The 21,395-nt window shown below is 57.4% G+C and overlaps 1 long non-coding RNA gene across 1 annotated transcript in view; it reads left to right on the top strand.

The window, feature by feature from the left end:
* Positions 1-21,395, top strand: part of LOC131276062 (uncharacterized) — a 38,284-nt gene that overhangs the window by 895 nt on the left and 15,994 nt on the right. The gene's annotated exons all lie outside the window — the stretch shown is intronic.

Genomic DNA, 21,395 nt, shown 5'->3' with positions numbered 1-21,395 from the left:
CTGTGGCCCCTGCGTGACCACCCTCGGCCGCCCGCGGGTCAGCTGTCGCCTGCCCCATCCTCGTGCCCCTGGCAGCCCAAGTCCGGGGAATGACGCATTGCTGCCGTGGGCACAGCCTTCTGGGGACCTCGCCGTGCCCTTTTGTCCCCTTGGAACACCAAGGAAGGGTCTCCTTATCTGTAGGCCGAGAAGTCTGCGAGACAGCGGGCTAAGCCAGGCCCTGTGCCCAGTAAGCCGTCTGCAAATATTTGTCGAGGGCCTGCTCGGCTCCGTCTCCGGGCCTGGCTTTGCGGGGCAACAGACGCACCCTGTACGAGACAAGGAGCCTGTGTTCCAGCTGCAAAGGCCAGACGGACATACGGGAAACCGGGGGGTCTGGCTGACCCCCGGGCCGTGCGCTCTTAACCCTTGGAAGTGTGGGAAGGTACAGGCCAGGCACCGGGTGCTCAGCCTCCTCGGGGGGCAGGCTCGGGATCTGGACGAGGCTGCGGAGCTCTTCCTGGCTTTGCCTGTGGAATCTCCTCCGAGAGGCCCTAAGTCCACCAAGTCCCTGGACAGGTCCCCGCGTTGTGTGTCTCCAGCCTTCTTCATTCCCGTTGGTCTTTTTGACCCAGATGCTCAGCCCAGTGTAGGTTAGACGCCCCCCAGCTAGGCGTGGAGACAGCCACAAGGCGTTCTCATTTTTTTTAATATTAAAGATTTTAAAAATTTATTTCTCTCCCCTTCCCTCCCCCCCAGTTGTCTGCTCTCTGTGTCCTTTCGCTCTGTGTTTCTGTGTCCGCTTGGATTCTTGTCAGCAGCTCTAGGAATCTGTGTTTCTTTTTGTTGCGTCATCTTGCTGTGTCAGCTCTCCGTGTGTGCGGTGCCATTCCTGGGCAGGCTGCACTTTCTTTCACGCTGGGCGGCTCTCCTTACAGGATGCACTCCTTGTGCGTGGGGCTCCCCTACGTGGGGGACACCCCTGCGTGGCACGGCACTCCTTGCGCGCATCAGCACTGTGCATGCGCCAGCTCCACATGGGTCAGGAGGCCCGGGGTTTGAACCCTGGACCTCCCATGTGGTAGGTGGACGCTCTGTCATTTGAGCCACATCCCCTTCCCTCTCATTTTTCATTTATCCATGAGCCCCTGCAAACACTTGCAAGGGAGGCCCTGCCATTTCTGTTTTACACGGAGGGCACAGAGGCTAAAGAGGCTGACCACACGCCTGGGATCACACAGAGCTGGCTTCCTGACCTGCATGGGCCATGAGACCTTGGGTCCCCGTGGAAGGTGGAGGGCCGGTTTAAGGTGTCAAGGAAGCTGGCGGACTCCGCTCTGCCCTGGAGCTGCAGAAAGGTCAGCTCGCGGGGGCAGGTGCCTCCAAGAAAGTCACACAAATCGATGCTCAAGGTCGAAAAATGAAAAGCTTCTGTTCACGGTTAATTCCTTTATGCCCGTCCATCCACCACAGGTACCTACTTGGCTAAACGTGTGTGAACCTTTTCCTGTGTGTAGCGCACGATGCCCCAGGTCAAGGGTCAGCAGGGTGGGCCTTCGTTTCGTCTGAAGTCCCTGGGCCCTCACTGATTGCCAGGGCTGTGCCCCGTGGCTGGTCCACACCTGCCAGGCCTGCCCTGCCCCCACCTGCCCCTTTGCCCTCCTGCTCCGTGTGAAGCAGCGAGGCTCGTTGGGGTTCGAGGGGTCGCCAAGCCCAGGGTGTCCCCCCAGGCCACTGAGGTGGACTGAGAAGGCCCTGTGTGGACAGAGGAGCGTCGGCTTCTTTCCCAGCCCGGCGCTGGTGGAGCACGTGGCCTGGGTGTGTGGCAACAATGGGCCTCGGAGTACCGAGCCCCGGATGGACGGCCTTGGCTCCCGGCCCCGGGCCTAGCCGGACCCTTCCAGTTCTTCCCATGTGGGGGCCGGTGCTGGGCTTGGGGCGCACGGGAGGATGCCAGCTTCCTGCCAGCAGCCAGTGCTCAAAGAGGAAGCGGCTCTTTGGGAGCTTCCGGCAAACTCATGGATCGGATCAGGAAGGAGGGTGGGAGGGTCAGATGACTCCGTGGGTGCAGCTCCTTCCACCCCAAGAGTGCAAGGCCTGTCCCGGCTGCCCCCACGGCGGGTCGCTCTTGATCAGGACCCTCCCCAAGCTGTGCAACCACCCCCGGGCTCTCGGGGACATTCCCCACGTTCCAGGGCAGAACGCCACTCCTTAGGGGCCGGGGGCTGCTTCCTGGGTGGGGGGGAGGGGGACCAAGAGGGCCGGGCGCCCTCCTGTGGGGAGGGGCTGGGAGGCGCTGGTGACGGGCCTGCCGTCCCAGGAACAGCGCAGCTCGTTGACTTGTGCGGACGCACCGAAATCGCTCGCGATACCTGGGGATGGCTTTAGCATGGGGCCTGGCCCCCGGTCACCGCTGCTGAACGCTCGTCCTTGTCACGCCACACAGAACGCCCCTCCCGGCCTCGCCGTGCGTCGTCTTCTCGCGTGGCGGCTGACGTGTCAGCGGTCCCTGGCCTTGTGCTGGGCCGCGCCTGCCCGTGGCGCCGCCTCCCCTGGCCCTGGGACGCCCTGACCTCAGGGCCTTGCGGGCGGGCTCGCCTGTCCTTCCTGTTGGGGACATTTCAGGGGACAGAGGCACCCCCGGGCATCCTCTGAAATTCTTCCCTTCAGCTGGGGCGCCTGCTCAGTTCCTCCTCCAAGACTCGTCTCCCCTGGGGGCAGCCACAGGCCTTCCTCGACTGGTGGGAATTAATGTCACCAGGGAATGCCCCGAGATGGAGCCGAGCCCCCGCGCTGGGGGAACGAGGGCTCGGATTAGGCGGACCCCAGGGGCCCATCGGGGAGCTGAGGCTCAGCCGTGGGGGAGGGGAGCCGTGGAGGAAGGGAGAGGTGGTCCCGGCAGGGCAGGGAGGCTGAAGGGAGGCCCCTCCGGCCCCTCCGCTTCCTTCGAGCCCCGGCCCCCAGGGTCCAGGAGGGCCCCGGGCAGCCCCCGGCCCTGGGCGGCCCCTCCTCACCTGGCCCCCTCTCTACATTGGGCTCAGCCTGCCATTTTTCAGGCCAGAGGCACAGGCCTGGCCATGCTGCGATGTCCTCAAAGACAAAACCATTTAGGTGAATACTTTTTGGCCGCTCTCGCCAAGTTAATTATCTGGGTCATTTGAATTTCTTCTCCGGAAATAATTGCGGCCTTTGGGAAATATAAAGTGTGCCACAGTCCTGGGAGGAGAGAGGAAATCCCCACAGCTCTGTCCCTCGCGGCCTCCGCTTCTGTGAGCTGCAGGGACCCAGATCGGCACCTCGGGGCCTCGCGCCGCGGCCGGTGGCTCTGGGGACCCCGTGGGCACCCGGGGAAGCTCTGCTGTGCGCAGGAGAATGCTGATGTGACTTTCCGCATGTGGGAGCAGCGGCTTCCCGCCAAGCAGTTACGATTGCTTTGAAAAATAATCCGCAGGGTCGCTCGCCAGCCCTGGAGAGTGACATAGAGAGGCACGAGAGTCCCTGCCGCGCTGTCGTGTCAGGAAACTGCTTCAGCGCGCGAGGCGAGAGCAAAGGGGGCCGTGGGGCTGGCGGGGGCCGAGCCACGTTGGCCAAGGTCACGAGGGTGGCGGGGGCGTGCCAGCCCCTCCTCGGCTGGAGGACGCAGAGCGCCTTGGACGCTACAACGGCGCCTTTAGCCGCACAGCTGGACGACAAGGGACTGCGCTGCCCCGGGGGAGGCGGATGCCTGCTGTGGCCGGATTGGCCAGGAGGCAGAGCTGGAAGGCGGGCGCTGGTGGGGAGCTGCCCTGGGCGGAGAGGCGGATCGTGGGGTCACTGTGGACAGTGGAAAGGGGGTGACACGCGGGCAGCCCAGGTCGCCGATGTCCAGGGCGCTCCCTTCTGGTGTCCTGGGGTGTCCTGGCCGAGGCCTGCTGGTCGGAGAGGATGCGTGAGCCCTCCAAGGAGGAAGGGGGCCTGGGCCGGGGCCCAGGCTCGCAGGCAGGGACGGGGGCGGCTGCGTGTGGGGCGTGGGGAGTGGGCAAGGCCCACGGCGGGCCGAGTGTCCCCCACCTGCACAGGCGGAACCGGCCGGGCGCGTGAGTGGGGATCAAGAGCCGTCACCCTGGGTTGCGGGTGCCCTCGGCTGTGCAGAGGCCTGTACCTGTGAGGGGCTGCACGCAGGTGGGCGAGTTGTGCACCATGTGGCCGTGCACGGGGCAAGGCTGCAGCCCGTGGGCTGGGCTGTTGGGTTTGGACCCTGCAGGGGCCTCTGGCCAGCTCCGAATGACTGGACCCGGCTGCGAAGCCTCGAGGCGGTGACAGGAGTGACAGCAAGAGTGGAGCTGAGGGAAGTGGACTGGGCTCAACAGAAAGAGCGTCCACCTACCACATGGGAGGTCCGCGGTTCAAACCCCGGGCCTCCTGACCTATGTGGAGCTGGCCCATGGGCAGTGCTGACGTGCGCAAGGAGTGCCCTGCCACACAGGGGTGTCCCGCATGTAGGGGAGCCCCACGCGCAAGGAGTGCGCCCCATAAGGAGAGCCGCCCAGTGCGAAAGAAAGTGCAGCCTGCCCAGGAATGGAGCCGCCCACACGGAGAGCTGACGCAGCAAGATGACGCAACAGCAACAAAAGAGACATAGATTCCTGGTGCCACTGACAAGAATCCAAGTGGACACAGAAGAACACACAGCGAATGGACGCAGAGAGCAGACAACTGGAGTGGGGGGGAAGGGAGAGAAATAAATACAAAATAAATAAATCTTTAAAAAAAAAAAAAAGAGTGGGGCTGAGCAGACCCTTTCCCGTCCCGCTGGGCGTTCAGGAGCAAGGGCTGGCTCACCGTCCTGGACAGACGGAGGCCAGGGGGTGTTGGGAGCTGGGGATCAGGAAGCCGCGCGAGGGGGACCCAGGCATCCAGCTGCGCGTGGCGGTGGGAGCTGGGGGCGGAGGCTGGAGGAGCCGCGGCTGGTTCGTGCCCCGGGCTCCTCGAACGGGCCACGCAGCTCAAGCGGGCATCTTTTTTGGGTGAGGTTCAAGATATCTGCACTTTGGATTTTGTTTCAAATTTCCACTCCCTGCACCCCCACAAGTGCATGTTTAATCAGCTTCCCCTTCTCAGCGAGAAGTCCTCAGCGAGGGTCCTCGGGCTCGGTGCTCAGGGGGCCCTGGGCAGGGCGCCGGCGCGCCGTAGCTCAGTGATGCAGGAGGAGGGTCCAGGCCAGCGCTGCCCCCAAGGGCGCTGTGCGCGTGAGGGTGGGCTTCCAAGGGCGGGCTTGCCCCGAGCCGGGCTCCCGTGGAAGGGGCCCCCGAGCCGGGCTCCCGTGGAAGGGGCCTCTGAGCCGGGCTCCCGTGGAAGGGGCCTCTGAGCCAGGCTCCCGTGGAAGGGGCCCCCGAGCCAGGCTCCCGGAGGAAACAGGAAGGAGCGGGGGTGCACAGCTCCAGGTTGGCCTGCCCACATGTGCCCTGCTGTGGACCCCAGTGCAGCCTGAACAGCCGTCCGTGGCCAAGGCCCCGGGTAGGCTCCTCGGGGGCAGGCCGGTGGTCAGAAGCAGAGGAGCCCAGCGGCCGGAGCCAGCTTCCCCAGAGGGTCTCGGGGTCCCTGAAGAGGAGCCTGGGGTCTGAGCTGACTCCTTTCCGTTGGAGCCATGTCCAGCCCTGACAACGTGGAGGTGCGTGAAACGGGTCAGGGAGCGTAGAGCCCAGCACAGCCCCCACGCACCAGCCCTGGGCGAGGACCGCTCCTCACTGGCACAACAGAAGGTCACTCCTTCCGGGGTGACGGTGGCGATGCAAGAGGCAGAGCGTGGCCCCGGAGGAGTCTGTGAAAGGCCCACCCTGCCCTTCTCTCCCGGGCAGCAGCAGCCACCCATAAGCACCACACCTGCGGCACCTGGAGGGGACCATTCTGGGGAAGCTAACGAGGAGATGGCAAAATGCACGGCCAGAGCCAGGGAGTAGGTGGACCAATTCCCCGCTCTCCACTGTGATGGGCCTAGAGTCCAGCGCCTCGGGGCGGCCCGGGCTCCTCTCCGCGGCCACCCGCTCGCAAGCCCCACCTGGCTGCCTCTCATCAGCTCTGCTCGGGGGCTAGAAGCAAGATCTGGGGCGCCCGCAGGCCGGGCTTTCTCCTGCTTGCTCTCCCGGCAGCCCAGGGCGTGGGGGTCCACCCTGCCTTCCCAGAGCTGGGGGCTCAGCGGGCTGGGAGGGAAAGCGCCGTCTCTGCAGCCCAGGCCCCACGCCCCAAGCCCGCGTCCACGTGATGTGCACGCCATGCGGCAGGTGCCAGGCCTGAGCGAGCCAGAGGGGGTGGAGGCCGCACAGGACAGAAGGCTCCCGCTCGCACTGGAGAGGCCCCGGCCACGCTGCCCGCCTGCCGCGCACGGAGAGGGAGGGCCGAGCGCCCTGCTCCCCCACAGACCCCTGACTGGGAGGGAGAGCGCCCGGGTGGGGGTCCTGGCTTACAGCCCCTGCTCAGGAGGGCGGTGTCCCACCTCCTGTGGACAAGGTGGGCGCTCTCACTCTCCAGGGCCCCGGAGGCCCGGCCTCCACCCAGCGGCGAGCCGAGCCTTCCTCAGAAACAAGCAGCTCACAACGAAGGGGAGATGGTTTCATTCACCGAATCGCCCCGTCTGTTCAAGCGCTCCCGAGCTCGGGCGGTGGGTCCTGGCCGGGGCCCCAGTGCCCGCGCAGGAGGTCCCTGAGGGCGGCTAGAGTGAAAGCCTCTGGGGGCTCCTCTGCATCTCGGAGAGTAGGAGGAGGAGGAGGTCCCTCATTTCAAAGCTGAACCGATTTCCAGGAAGGTAATTAACAAAGTCAACGTTCTCTGTGACTCCAAAGAGGAATTTTTAGCCGGCACTGTCCAATAGAACTTCCTGTGATTGTGGAAAATTTCTATAGTCCATGTTGTGCAACACAGTAGCCGCTAGTCACGTAGAGGAAGTGCGGCTGGTGCAAATGAGCAAATGAATTTTTAATTTTCTTTAATTTAAATTAGCTTAAATATGTACAGCCACCTATAGCTAGTGGCTACTGATGTGGACATTTTGTAGGGGCTTACAGGGGCTATTAAAATGTTAACCTTAACACACGTGAAAGCTCTAAAATCTATTGCTAGAATATGCCACTAATGTGAAGAAAAATCACATGATCCTATCAGTTGACACAGAAAGAGCATTTGACAAAATTCAACATCCATTCATGATAAAAAGACCCAAAAATTGGAGAAAGGGACCTTCCTGACCTTTTTAAAGAGCACTGACGTGAAACCCACAGCTGAGGTCACACTTAGCGGTAGAGACTGAGCGCCTTGCCCCCAGTTCAGGAATGAACTCGCTGGGTCCCACGAGGCGAGTGGGGAGCGGGGACTTCCAGCCCGCGGCTGGTGACCGTCAGGCCCTCGGTGTCGAGGGAAGCCCGCGGGAGCCCGGCGCCAACCCCTGGCGTAACGGGGCACCTCCCCCTCTCGCGGGGTGGTGTCAGGGCAGGTCTCGTGGAGCCAGAACTTCCGCTGTCCCCGAGTGGGGACGACGACACACTCGTGGTGTCGGCAGGGGAGACCACGCAGACCCCTGGAACTCCCGCCCTCCTGGAGAGGTAGGCCAAGTGGGGGACCCGGACCCCCACCACCACTGGCAGGAGCGCTGCCACCGCCTCACCCCTCTGCTGTAATGGTGTGAAAGAAGCCTGAAACAGAAAGCTTAATTGGGATGCAGAGTCTCGTAACATAATAAGAAAACGTCCAGGTTTCAATAGAACATCATTCACTCCATCAAGAACTAGGAAAATTTCGGCTGATGAAAAAAGAGAATCGATCGAGTCCCACCCCATCAGCCAACAGGATCTAGTTGACATTTACAGAGCTCTCCACCCAAACAGCAGAACAGCACTCTTCTCTAGTACCACGGAACACACACCAAGAGGGACCATATCCTGGGTCATTAAAACAGATGTTAACGCACTTAAATAATTTAAATCATACAGGGTGTATCTTCCAGTCACAGTGGAATCAACCTAGAATCATCAACAGGAAGGCAGTGGGAAACTCTCCAAAGCTGGAAACTAAACAACACACTTCTACATTATCCACGGAGTCGAAGAGTGAGTCTCAAAGGAAATAATACAGTACATTGAACCAAATGAAATGAAATGACAACATATCAAAATTAAGGGCACAGCTAAAGCAGTGCTGGAAGGTAAACTGGTAGGATTGATCGAGTCCATTAGAAAAGGAGCGATGTCCCGAGTCAATAATCGTGAAGTTGCCACTTCAAGAATTTAGAAGAGGAAGAACAAAATAAACCCAAAGCAAGCAGAAGGAAGGAAATAACAAATATAAAAGCAGAAGTCAAAGTAAACGAAAACAGAAAAACAAAGGAAAACAGGAAAACAGTACGGAAAATCAATAAAATAAAAATACACTTCTCTGAACAGACCAATAAAACTGATAGACTCAACAAACTTGTCTTGTTTTAGTTTGTTGTTGATAAAACCAACAAAGTAAAGTAAAAAGAGAGAAGACATAGTTGCCAATATCAGGAATGAGACAGGGGCTATCACTACAGACCCTGCAGGCATGAAGAGGATAATATTCAACATACACAAACTTGGCAACTTCCTGGAACCACTTGAAAAAGAGCCATTTCTCTGAAAAACACAAACTACCACAACTGACCCAATATGAAATAGATAATTTGAACAGCCTTGTAACTATTAAGAATATTGAATTTGTAATTTAAAAACTCCCAAAAAGGAAATCTCCAGGCCCAAATGGTTTCACTGGATAACTGGATAACTTTACCAAACATTTAAAGAATCACCACCAGTTTTTACACAATCTCTTCCAGAAAATTGAAGAGGAAGAAAATATTCCCCATTTATTGTATGAAATTAGTATTACCCTAATACTAAAACTAAAGATTATAAAAAAAGAAAACTCAGGATATCTTTCATTAATATGGATGCAAAACTCCTTAAGAGCATATAAACAAATAGAATTATATACACACACACACATATACAAAACACCATGTGGAGTTTATTCCAAGGGTGATAGGCTGATTAAATATTTGAAAATCAGTCAGTGTAACCTATCATTATTAATAGGCTAAAGAAGCAAAATCACAAATGATATCAATGCAGAAAAATCATCTGACACAATGCAACACCCATTCGTGATAAACTCTCAGAAAATGAGGAATTGAGGAGAAATTCGTCAACTTGAAAAAGAACATCTACAAAAAACTATAACTAACATCATACTTAATGGTGAAAGACTGAATGCTTTACCCCAAGTTCAGGAGCAAGGCAAAGATGCCCTCTCTTTCCATTCTAATTCGACACATGATGGGGTTTCTAGGCAGCCCAATAAAGCAAGAAAAGGAAACAAAAGGCATACAATTAAAAAGGAAGAAATAAAACTGTCCTTATTTGAAGATAACATGATTGCTTACATAGAAAATTCCAAGGAATCTACCAAAAAACGCCCAGAACTAAGTGAGTTCAGCAAGGTCATGGAATGCAGGATAAAAATACAAAAGTCAATTGTATTTTTATATACTAGCAATGAACATGGAGACACTGAAATGAAGAATGCAATATAATTTATAATCTTTCAGAAAAAATGAAATAGGCATAAATCTAACAAAACAAGTACAGGCTTTGTATGTGGAAAAATATACACTGATGAAAGAATGCAAAGAAAATCTAAAAATTAGAGAGACATACTGTGCTCAAGGAAGATGCGACATAGTAAAGATGTGCATTCTCCCCAACCCATGTATGCATCTAATGTAATTCCTCTCTAAATCCCAGAGAGGTTTTTTAGATGTTGGAATTACTCTAGAATTTGGAGAGAGAAGTAAAAGAACAAGAACAGCTAAAATAATTTTGAGAAAGAAGAGTATTGTGGAGGGATTAGAGAAATTGAGCTCAACACTTAATAGATATGCCAATCAAAACCCTGGTATTGTCAGAGGGGAGGACACATGGATCAAAGGAACTGAACAGAAAACCTGAAATAGACTTGCACAAATAGGCCCAAAGGATTTTAAAAAAATTTATATTTCTTTAAAATTTTTTCTCTCTTTATTTTTTTAACGTTACATTAAAAAAAATGAGGTCCCCATATATCCCCACCCCCCTCACCCCACTTCTCCAAATGATTTTTTACATCGGTGTCAAACTAATTCACTTGAGAACAGAGAACAATGGGACTTCCATAGGCCAAGAAAAAAAAACCAAAAAAACAAAAAGAAAAGAAAGAAAGGACTTAACCTAATTCTTTCCTATAACAAAATTATCTCAAAATGGGTCATATATTAAAATGTGAAATGTAAATCTCTGAAAATTTTAAGGAAAAACTTGGGAAAAAATCTTTAGTCTCTAGAGTTAGGGAAAGAATTCTTAGATGTGACACCAAAAGTGTGATCTGTGGAAGGAAACTTGATCACTTAGACCTCATCAAAATAAAAAACTTGTGCTCTGTGAAAGTCTCTGATTAGAGGATGAAAAGATTGGGAGGAAATATTTTCAAACCACATAGGGAGAAAGGACTAGTATGTAGAATATATAAACTCAAAACTTAACAGTCACAAAACAAATAAGCCACGTAGAAAATGGGCAAAAGATTGGAGGAAACATTTCACCAAAAAGGACATATGGGTGACAAGTCAGTTCCTGAGAAGACGCTCAACATCATTAGGGATTCAGGGAAATGGAAATCAAAACACAACGAACACCACTAAGCGTCCATCAGACTGGCTAAAGCAAAAAGCAGTGTCTACGCTCAACGCTGGACTGGCTGCAGAGCCCCAGGTCCTCAGACACAGCTGGTGTGAACCTAAACTGGCCCAGCCTCTCTGGAAACAGTCGGCGGTTTCCTAAAAAACAAACCACGCAACGAGCGTGTGCTCCGGGAATTGCTCCCCTGGGCATGTGTTCCAGCGAAATGAAGACGAGGGCACGCTGAAAACCCTACCCGGACGGTGGTAGCAGCTTGACACGTAATAGCCCCAAACTGGAAACAGCTCAGGTGGCCTCCACGGGGTGGATGGTGGAGCCAAGCCGTGGAGCATCACTCAGCAACACCGAGGAGTAAACCCCGGGCCCGAGCACCAGCCCCGGTGAATCTCCAGAAAGCAGTGCTGGGAGAGAAACGCCTTTCTCAAAAGTTTTCATGGTATGATCGTATGATTCCATTTATGTAACATTCTCAAAATTATACAAGTATGTAAATGGAGAACAGAGGAACGGTTCCCAGGGTTTCAAGAGGGGGTGGGGTGGGCGAGAAGTGGGTGTGGCCGTGGAAGGGGCAGCGTGAGGGGTGCTCGCGGCAATGGGGACGTTTTATATCGCCACAACAGCAATGTCAATTTTCTGGCTCTGATGTTGCACCACAGCTTGGCAAGATGTTACCACTGGGAGGAAACTGGGGGCAGGGTCCCCAGATCTCTCTGTATTGTTTCTTATAACTGCATGCGAATCTGAAGTTAACTCAAAATGAGAAGTTTTATTTTTTTAAAAAGTGTTACCATTATTCGGGCAGTGGATTGTGGAAAACCCTTTCTCTTCTCCTCTCCCTCTCTATTTCCTTCCCTCCCTCTCTTTCCTCCCTCTCTTTCTCCCCTCTCCATCCTTGATGGATACTAGACCCCTCCCAGACCCCTCCCCTCTCTTCGCTTTCCCTGAGTGCAGAATCTGAGAGGTCAGAGTTGGACGGGCTCTTTTGGGTCCGCGGGCCCATCTACCCATTTTAAAGTTGGTGAAGCTGAGGTGCAGAAGGGCTAGGGGCTTGAAGGCCCAGTGCGCATCAGTGGCTGAGCTGCGACTTTTCAGGTTTCTCCTCTGCCGGCCCGTGCTTCCACTACTGCCCGCTGCTTCTGGCCAGATCGTCAGGATTCTCAGAGAAAGAGAACCAACGGGCCACGGCATGTCCGGAGTTCCGGAAGTCAGGCTGAATTGGGCTGTGGTCCTGGTGAAGGATGCCAAAGTCCCTGGGAATTCCTCCGGGAAGCCTCCGGGCTGGGGATCCCCGTGAGTGGGTGTTGACATCCTCTGACCTTGGGAACGTCAGGTCGTCTGCGCCTCCCCCGGTGGGTGGCCCCGCGGCCGAGGGGCAGCCCCTGGACTCGTGGCCGGCGCTGGGCGAAGCAGCCGGAACCCACAGCCTAGGCGAGTCGCCCGGGAAACGGACCTCCACGCCCGGGTGCCCGCCCTCTAGGAGCACTCCAGCGCATGAATGCTGGGAATTTCTTCAGTCGGTCCCCAAGTCACTCTTGGAAGTCCCTACAACTGGCCAGACTTTAAAGATACCGTCTGGTGCCAAAGCTGCGTCCTTGGAGTGGCCTTTCAGGAATGGTGGAAATCCTTCCATGCCAAATGCGGGGATGGGGGGCAGTCCCAGCGCAGGGCCATCGTCTGAGAGCCCCCGGACCCTTCCCTTCTTCGGTACATTGACAGCCCCCCTGCTCCGGCCGCCTGGCTCCAGCACGGGTGTCGGGAGGGGCCGGTGACCAGCACGGCCCGGGGCCTCCTGCAAGGCCTGACGCTGGCCCAAAGGACGGGCCTCCTTCCTCTCCACTGGTGAGATGGGAAGACGTGAGTCTGGCAATGGAGAGAGCAGGCCTCTGGCAGGACAGAGTGACAGCGGGAGAGAGAGGATCCCCCAGCCCCTTGCGCCCCCTCCCACCAGCCATGCCCCCCTTTCCGTGCATCTGTCCAGCCTCAGTCAGCCTGGCCGAGGGCATTTACAGGGCCTGACCAACACGCTGGCAGGACCATGTTTGGGCACAGACAAAGCGTGGCTTTATGGGGTGGCCTGGCTCGCGGCCCCTCGTGAGCGTCTCTGCCCCCACCGAGGCTTCTCCAAGCGTCTCCAGCACGACGTCCCCAGGGTGGCGGGAGTGGGCGGCCTCCAGCACGATGCCTCCGGAGGACAGAGTTCACTGGGACGAGCCGTTTAGGGGCCTTAAGACAAGGGAGCCTCTTCCCCTGCAGTTCCAGTCGTCGGCTTCTCTCTCGGGGGACAGCCGTCTAGGGCACCGTCCCCCTTAAAAGACGCAAAGCGGGTCCCAGGGGCCCGCGCTCTCTCCCGGGACGAGAGGACACCCCCCGGAGACACAGGTCCTCGCGGCAAGCTCGGGCTCGGAGGAGGCCGCGGGCACAGGCCGGCGTCGCCCTCTCCCTGCGGGTCCTCTTCTCCCCTGGGTGGGCTGGGGGCATGCCAAGCCCCCTCCCTCGGCGGGTGGGGCCTCTTGCCACCCTCCTGCAGGCTTCGGAGGTTCTCTGGGGATTCTGCCTCCAAGCTGGGGGACGGGGAGCCGCTGCCTGCGAAGGCCTGTGCTGCACGCTGCAGGGAGCCCTGCCTGGGCCTCGGGCCTTGGCGGGGTCTGCCGGGCCTTGCCTGCCCCTTGCCCTGCCCCCAGGTTCTGTTTGGCCCCAAAAGCTGAGTCAGGGCTGGGGCTCAGGTCCTGATGCCAGGCCCCTTGGCAGCCCTGCCCTCCCCGGTGCCCTGGCCCCTTCGCCGGGTCTCCCCGTGTGCCCTGGCCCCTTAGCAGTCCTGCCCTCTCATGTACCCCCCTCCCCGCGGTCCTGGCTGCCTCCCTCCCACCTTGCCCTGTGGCTTCTCACTCTCGGTGGCGCAGGCTGTCGGTCACCCCACTCTCCCCAACCACACCAGTCACTGGGGTCCCTGGGCTCTTCCGGGGTGGCTTGGCTTGACCCTCAGCTCTGAGCCCCTGGCCCTGGGTGCTGCTGAGAGCTGACCAGTGGATCACATGGCATCCCAGGTTGCAGCCAGGGCAGTTCCAGAGCTCCCAGGAGATTCGAATCGAGTGGCAAGTGGGTGCAGATGGGGCGCCACGGGACGGCTGGTGGGGCGTCTTCCCAGGCTCTGTGTCCAGGTCCCCTCCAGGCCAGACCAGATTTCGGAGGGTCTCCTTGAAGTCCACGTGTTCAAAGGGAGCCCAGCTGGTTCCAGGAATCCTGGGCGGATGGTGGAGCTGTGGGTCGCTGTCAGCGGGTCGAACGGGTCCCGCGTGCCCTGAGGTCCTCGGCCCAGACGCGAGTGCGCTGGGGCACAGCTTCGCCCGGGCGAGGGGACGCCCTACCTGCTCCACCTGCCCCTGCCCGAGCACGCTGTGCGCTGGAGCAAGGCTGTGCTGGGAGGGTGGCGCGGGTCTGTGCTGGTGATCGGAGCGGCCCAGGGCCACGCTCTCCCGGGGAATTCCCTCCTGGGACCCGGCGCACCTGCTCAGGCCATGGGGCAGTCTCCTGAGGAGGGCGGGTGGCTTCATTTAGGCGTGGCCAGTCTGGGGTAGGCTGGAAAAGCTCATTCCTGCCCCTGTTTCTGAGGCCCCCTTGTCACAGCCTGTTAAATATGGAGAGAGTTCTTAAGCCAGAAGGCGGGTTGTGGAGTCTAACCTGCAATAAATCTATGGGGGAGCCCCAGCAGAGCCCTCTGGACGCGAACGCTCGGAAGGCAGCGTGCCCGGCGACACAGCGATGGGTGACTCAGGAGCACCTGCGTCCCCGGAGCTGCTGTGCCGGGGACGCGGTCCTGCGCCCACGGCGGGGCGGCCGACCCGGAGCCGAGCAAGCAGTCGTGGCGGAAGGCGGGCGAGGCGGGGCGGGGAGGGCCGCCAGGCCCGGGCAGCAGCGCGGGCACCACGGGGCGAGGGCCTGCGCGGAACCAGAGGAGGAGGGGGTGGCGCAGGGGCCGGGCGCGGGCGGGCGCGGGCGGGCGCGGGGGTCCCTGATGCTTTCCAGTTCTCCTCAAGTTTTGGATGAAAGCCAGTCTTTATGCTAAAGGGAGCTTTGCCACAGTGATTTGGGGGATTCTGACCGTCTGAGTCCTTTGGGAAGAGGCTCCTGCTGGGCACAGGAAACCAAGGCCAGTGGGGAGGTTTCGGCCGCCTTCACTTAGTGCCCACGCGCTCCGGCGCCCGCGTCCGCGCCACTCTCCGGGTCACCTGCCCTTGCGTCATTCAGCGCCCCGCCTCCTGGCCTTGCCTTCCGCAGAGTGCCTGCCCCTGGGCAGGGGCCCAGGGCGACCCGGCCGCTTCTTGTGGAATGGACTCGGGATTGCTCAACGTGCTGAGCTGGGAATCTGCTCCGTGGTTTAGCCGGGCTCGACTCAGGAGGGGACGAGAGGCGTGGGTGCGGGGGACGGAGGAGGGGAGGGGGCCCGGGCCCCGGGCGCCGAGGCTGGAGGGGGCGGCCGCGGTGGCCGCCGCGCCGGTGGAGGAGGCCTTTATGTTACGGGCAGGTGGCTGGGCGATCGGAGCCGCGGGGTTCTGGTTCTGGTTTTGGTCCGCTCTGGGCTTCTGTGGGCTGTGGTGGGGGCTCCTCAGCCTCCAGCCCGCGTCAGCAAATGAGGGCATGTTCATAACGGGACCCCACCTCGCCCTGTCGTTGCAGGCCCCCCTCCTGCTGACCTGCAGACCACTGCACCCTTAGCCGCAACCTCCCGAAGGGCCTCAACCCGGCCAGGGGGCTGGGGGCTGCTCCTCCTGGGCCCCCCGGCCCGGCCGCCAGGCCCCCAGTGGGTCTCCGGAACCCCTGGCCCCTGCCCGGCTGCGCCTGGGAGCCTTGCTCCCCCCACCTGCAGGGGCAGGGGCTTCTCCTGCGCAGGCCCCGCAGCCCCCTTTTCGGCTTGGGCCTCGCTCCCTGCCAGAGCGCCGCACTGAGGGGGGCTGTTGAGGTCGTGCCACCCCAGGTCCCTGCGCGTGTGGGTTGCTTACGTGAGTTCCAGCCACTCAGAACCTTTGCAGAAAGCGCGCTGAGCTTGGGAAGCGTTTCCGTCGCGAGTGCCGCGGAGGAGCCACGTGCAGAGGGAGGAGGGTCAGAATCAACCAAAGCAGGCCCCGTCCTGCCCTGCCGCGTGACCCCGGCCACGCTCTCTAGCTCGGCCGGGCCTCAGTTTCCTCACCTACGAAATGGGGACAATAATGGCATCTACCCCACAGAACTACGGAGATTACATGGACGAACAGCGGTGAGTGCGGGGCTGCGCGGGAAGCACTGGACGCCGTGTGATGACCGGGACCGTCCTGCGGTGCGGCCGCCCTCTGTGTCGCTGACGAGGGAGGAGAAGGGGTGGGGAGGGGGCGGGGGGAGCAGCATTCGGGAGGACGTGCAGGGGGCCGCGCGGGGGGCCGTGCTCTTCGCGCGGGTGGAGCCGCAGGAGGTTGGCGCGCGCCGTCCTGGACGCGGTTCGGGCTGGCGCGCACACCGGCTTTTATGGAGGGTTTTAGGTGCAGCTTTGCCCGGAGCCAGGTGAAGGGAGGACACGGCCTGGGCGAGGCTTGCCTCTGAAGTCACACGGCTGCCGTCGCGGGGCGTGGAGGAGTTTGGAAAAGTGAGCTGTTAAGAGACCGGCTGCGAGAGGAAGGACCGATGTCCCTTGTCCCCGCGCTGGGCATGCTGAGCGCGAGGTGCCGGCGGCTCCGGGCCGCCTGGACCACCCCCGGCAGCCCCCAGCTCTCTCCTGGCCGCAGAGGCTCCAGGGGCGGCAGCGTTGCAGCTGCTGACCGGGAAGGCTGGTCTGGGACCCGGGCTGCGCGTCGGGCTCAGCCTCGGGCGGGAAGTGGCCGGGGGGCCCGTGGCCTCCAGCCCTTCTCCTGTTTTGGGCTGCAAACGCTGTGCGGCCGGGAGCCCCCAGAGGACCCCCATCTCCTACGTGACACCCTGCTTCCAGCCCACTGGGGGGGCACCTGAGTGCCGGCAGCGCTCCGTGGAAACCCGCGTCCCCTCAGCACTGGACGTCGTGGGCTGACGGAAAGGGATGGCTTCTCCCCCAGCCCCCGTGTTAGCGTGAAACTGAGGCTCTTCTCTCCAAGGCCTAAAAACATACACACTTTGGTAATAAAATGAGGTTAATTTTGTAAAAAGAGAAAAAAAAAACCTCCCCTTCCCACGAACACAATTACCTGGCACTCTCTTCTTCAGTCTCGGCTGTCTTGTGAATACACTTTACAGATGCGGAGCTGCCGTCTCTGGCTTGCAGGCTGGGTTTCGGTCAGCATTAGGCGTAAGCATCACGCGTTTTAATAAATTTTTAGTGCTCTATGGCAAACATTCCACTGAGTCACTGTATCGTCATTTATGGAATCATTCCCTAGTAATGGACATTTCTATCATTTTCAATTTTGGCTGTGGTGGCGACTTGCTGTATGAACGTTTCTGTGTTTATGGCCGTACCTTTGGATAAAATCCCAAGGGATGGTTTACTGAGTTGAAATGTGTGAACATTTTTATTCTTAAAACTCTTTACCTTCCAAAATGATTGCATCAATTTACAGTATAATCAACTATGTACAAAGGTAACATTTCTTTCTCAACTTTTCCCAGACTGGCTGTTGCTTTCAAAATTTGTATTTATGTCGTAGACATGGTGCCCACATGTGCTTCAGTTACATTTCTCGGATTTAAAAGAATTTTTTTTTATTTTAATTTTTTACTTTTTTTTTTACATTTTAAAAATTATATATATGTATGTGTGTATATATATTATTTCCCCCCTTGCGGCTTGCTTGCTCTCTGCTCTCTGTGCCCATTTGCTGTGCGTTCTTCTGTGTGTCTGTATTTATTTTTATTTATCCTCCCCCCTTGTGGCTTGCTTGTTTTTGCTCTGTGTCCATTAGCTGCATGCTCTTCTGTGTTTTTGCTTGTCTCCCTTTTCTTGTTGCATCACCTCACTGAGTCAGCTCTCTGCAATGCTTGTGGGCCGTCAGCTCTCCACAGCGTGCGGGCGAGCCTGCCTTCACCAGGAGGCCCCGGGACGTGAACCCAGGGCCTCCCATATGGCAGGCAGGAGCCCAACTGATGGAGCCACAGCTGCTTCCCTTAAATTATATTTTTTATTTTTATTTCTTGGATTATTATTGTCCTTCTCTGTCTGACCCTTTAAACCAGAAAGACGGACCCGTCCACCATATCCTGCTGGGCGTGACTTTCTAGGGCATCCCCCACCTCCACATTCACCCAGGGTGTGTTTTCATCCATTCTCCTACCCAGCTAGACTTTCCCTATGGGCTCAGGTCTGCTTCTCTTCCGGATGCTTCTAGCATGGCGTGTTTTCTGCCTGCTCGGCTGCTGCAGCTGTTGCAATCGAGGAGTTGCTGTTCCAGGCTTTCTGGCAGCATCCTTCCCTCTCCCAGTGGTGACACGATTTACACAATTATGCAAGCGGTGAAGAACGTTTTCGCACACATTTGTTTCTAATGTGTTTTCTCTTTGTCATTGAATTCATTCATCCTTCAGCAAGACTTACAGTGCCTAAGATTTTCTGAATGGTCGAGATGTGCAGAAAGATAGAACATCTCTGCCCTTGACTGGTCCGCATTCTGCTGGGCAGACGCCCCCAACAGGCGAGCGAGGGGATTTTAATGTCAGGCAGTGGCATGTGCTAAGGAGAAAAAAATAAAGCGTGGCCAAGGGGGAGAGAATGCTGGGCAAACGTGGGCAGGGCTGTGCTGGCACCAGCTTGCGCCAGATCTCCAAGACTGTGCATCTCTCCCCAGTTCTTCGCTCCATGACCTCATGTGGGTGTGGCCGTGGTGGGAGCATTTACACGGCACACAAAATGCTGCAATCCAGGAGCTCTTTCTGCAGGACCGTTGGCTGTTAAACAATTCCCAGCCACCGCTGGGCATGGGGTTGCTGCTTTGTGAGGATTGGCCAGGGAATAGCTCCCTGAGGACGTGACATTCGAGAAGAGATCTAGAGGAGGGGACAGCAGAGCCAGGTGTGGTTTCTGGGGAAAGAACGATCCAGGTAGACGGAGCAGTGGGTGCAAGGTCCTGGGGCAGGCTGTGGTTGGCAGGACTTAGAAACAACAAGGCACCAGTGTGGCTAGGAGGAGGCGGGGGGAGCAGGAGAAGGGGGAGACCCTTGGGAGAAGACCTCGAAGGCCCTTGCTGATGTCCAGCTTTACGCCTGGTCGAGCTGGAGGCCACCAGAGGATTCTGAGCTGAAGAGAGACACGTTCCGATGTATGTTTTACAAGGATCGCCCTGGCTGTTGGGAACAGCACTCTAGGAGGGCAGACGTCGTGACCAGGAAGGGTCGAGGGTGGCTTGTGCTGGGGATTGAATTGTCCTGAGCTGGCCCCGTGGGCTCGGGCTCATATGTGACCAGGACCTTTGAAGATCCTACTGAAACGGGGCCAGACTGACCCGGCGTGGGCCTTGGTCCAGGATGGCTGACGTCCTGAGCGGAAGGGAAGTGCAATGCCGCCGGGCAGAGGAAGCCGGGGGCAGGCGGGCGCAGGGCGCCGTGGGGAGGCCGGGGGGTGGGCCCGCTGGCTGCCACCAGGACGCAGCAGTCTTCTGAGGACGCACGATCCTCCCAACACCCGATGTGATGCTGTACTTGTCTCCAGAACCGGGACGGTCAAGCTGTCGTTTAGCCGGCCAGACGGCGTGTTTCCTCATAGCTGCTGGCAAAGCCAGGGGCTCAGGCGGTGGTGGAGCGAGAGCACTGGGCGGTCCTGAATGCGTGTGTGAGGGAGAGAGGAGCTGGGGCGAGAAGGGCGGCAGGCACGGCTGTCTAGCAGGGCCTTTCCTTGTACGAACTTGGAAGAAACGTTTTAAGAAACAATTTAGGTAGAGTTGAGGTCTGACCTGCTTCATCCGCCTAGAAAATTCTTATTCTGGGGAAGCCTTCCCGGTTAGCTGTGTTTGATTTTGAGCAGGTCGGTACCGAAGAAGCCAGCTAAGTACGGTTGTGGGGCACACGGCCAGAGGCCCCTACAGACCCGTTCTCTCCCTTTTCTGTCCACAGTGGCATAGCTTCCACCGGGCTGGAGGCAGCAGATCCCCCCGGGCCACGTGGGGGCCCCGGGGAGGTGAGTAGAAGTAGCGCCTGCACCTCCCGGGTGATCTCCACTTGAAATGGAGTCGTTTTCCTGGAATTCCTCTTTTTCCTGCCCCACAAACTCAAAACAGATATAAACGTGCCTGTGGCAGTGGAGCAGAGCTGCCCTCACCCCACTTCCCTCAGGACTGTTACGTGAGAGAGAAAGTACAATGTTTTCCAGCCCCTGTTTCATGGGGGGTCTTTTTTGTTACAGCAGCTTAAACTTTACCCTAACTAATACATAAGCCAATTCAAACAGCAACAACAACAACACAACACAAGACAGACCCCCCAAACAAAAACAACGTAGCTAAAAATCCGAAACTGGAACTGACACAGCTAACCGAGGAAGGAGGCCTGAAGGAGCAGAGCTTTTCGTGAGGATGGGATGGCTGGAGACCCCTCATGGCTGGCAGCACCTACAGAAGGCTGCCCATGAGTGTAGATGCCATGCGGGCAGCAACGTGTAGGAAAACGTCGGGTGAAGAGGAGGAGAGAACGGAGTTCTAAGGCGAGACCTTTTTCCCGGCATGAGGTCAACATGTCGTGGGCAGTGGGGGCGGAGGTAGAGATCCTAGAGGGAATTTATTTTACTACGAGAAAGCAGAACATGAGAAGCCACGCTGGGAGAAGACAGCCTTGTACATCACTGCGGAGGTCGGCAGGAATGACCCAGGGTGTCTCCTAAAAAATACGCCTTTCACTGGCCATGCACTAACCTTGGTCAATGCCAAAAGAGGGGAGAAGAGACCACTAGCAACCTTCTCTATTAAAGCTAATTGGGGTCCCCTATAAAGTCTAAGGGCAGAATAGGGCATGATGAATCTCTATGATTACTTTACGATGCTTCCAGGAGATAAATAAGGCTCTTCAGAGCCATGTTTATTGGTGAACAGTTTATCTTGGTATACGTACCATCAGCTGGAATGCGAGACACAATTGCAGAGTTGAAGGCAGGAAAAGATGACCACATTTGTCCAGCTGGGACTACAGTAAATAACTGCTGAATCACAACGAATATAAATTGGTGCACCGGGTGAAAACTCCCAGGGCTGGCGCAGTTGCCCGACTCCACGCTCTCTTTAAGGACTGGACCGGCCGTTGGGGGGGCAGCAAGGTGTCCCCTGGAGACGATTTTGAAGGGCAGGACAACGTCTGGGAGGGGAGGAAGAGAGGGGAGCCTTCCCCCATACTCCAAGTTCCTGGGAGGGCCGAGGTTTCGGCCAGAAGGACTGGGCTTCGATCTCTGCAGTCGTCGGGGCGAGCCTGCAGCTAGATCTCTGCCTGCCTCTTCCTCCCTGCATCTCCCTGGCTTGGCCGCTCTGAGCACACACCTCTGCAGGCCCATTCCTGGCCCGCCCTGGGCTCCTGTGATCTGGCTCCTACCCCGCCTCTCGGAAGCTGCTTGTGCTGTCGCCGAGCAGGCGATAAGCCTGTGGGCTCTGAAGGGGCTGCTTGGATTCAAGTCCTGGCTGTGCCGTGTTCAGCCCTGTTGGGCCCAGTTTCCTCTTTGTAAAATGAAGGTGATCATAAGGGGAGCATCAGTGAAGCCCTGTTGTTCAGAGCAGGTGGGGGGCCTTT

This window comes from Dasypus novemcinctus, chromosome 26, assembly GCF_030445035.2.
Source record: "Dasypus novemcinctus isolate mDasNov1 chromosome 26, mDasNov1.1.hap2, whole genome shotgun sequence".
Taxonomy (NCBI): domain Eukaryota; kingdom Metazoa; phylum Chordata; class Mammalia; order Cingulata; family Dasypodidae; genus Dasypus; species Dasypus novemcinctus.
Note: the sequence above shows the minus strand (reverse complement) of the source record. Positions and strands in the feature narration are given on the sequence as shown.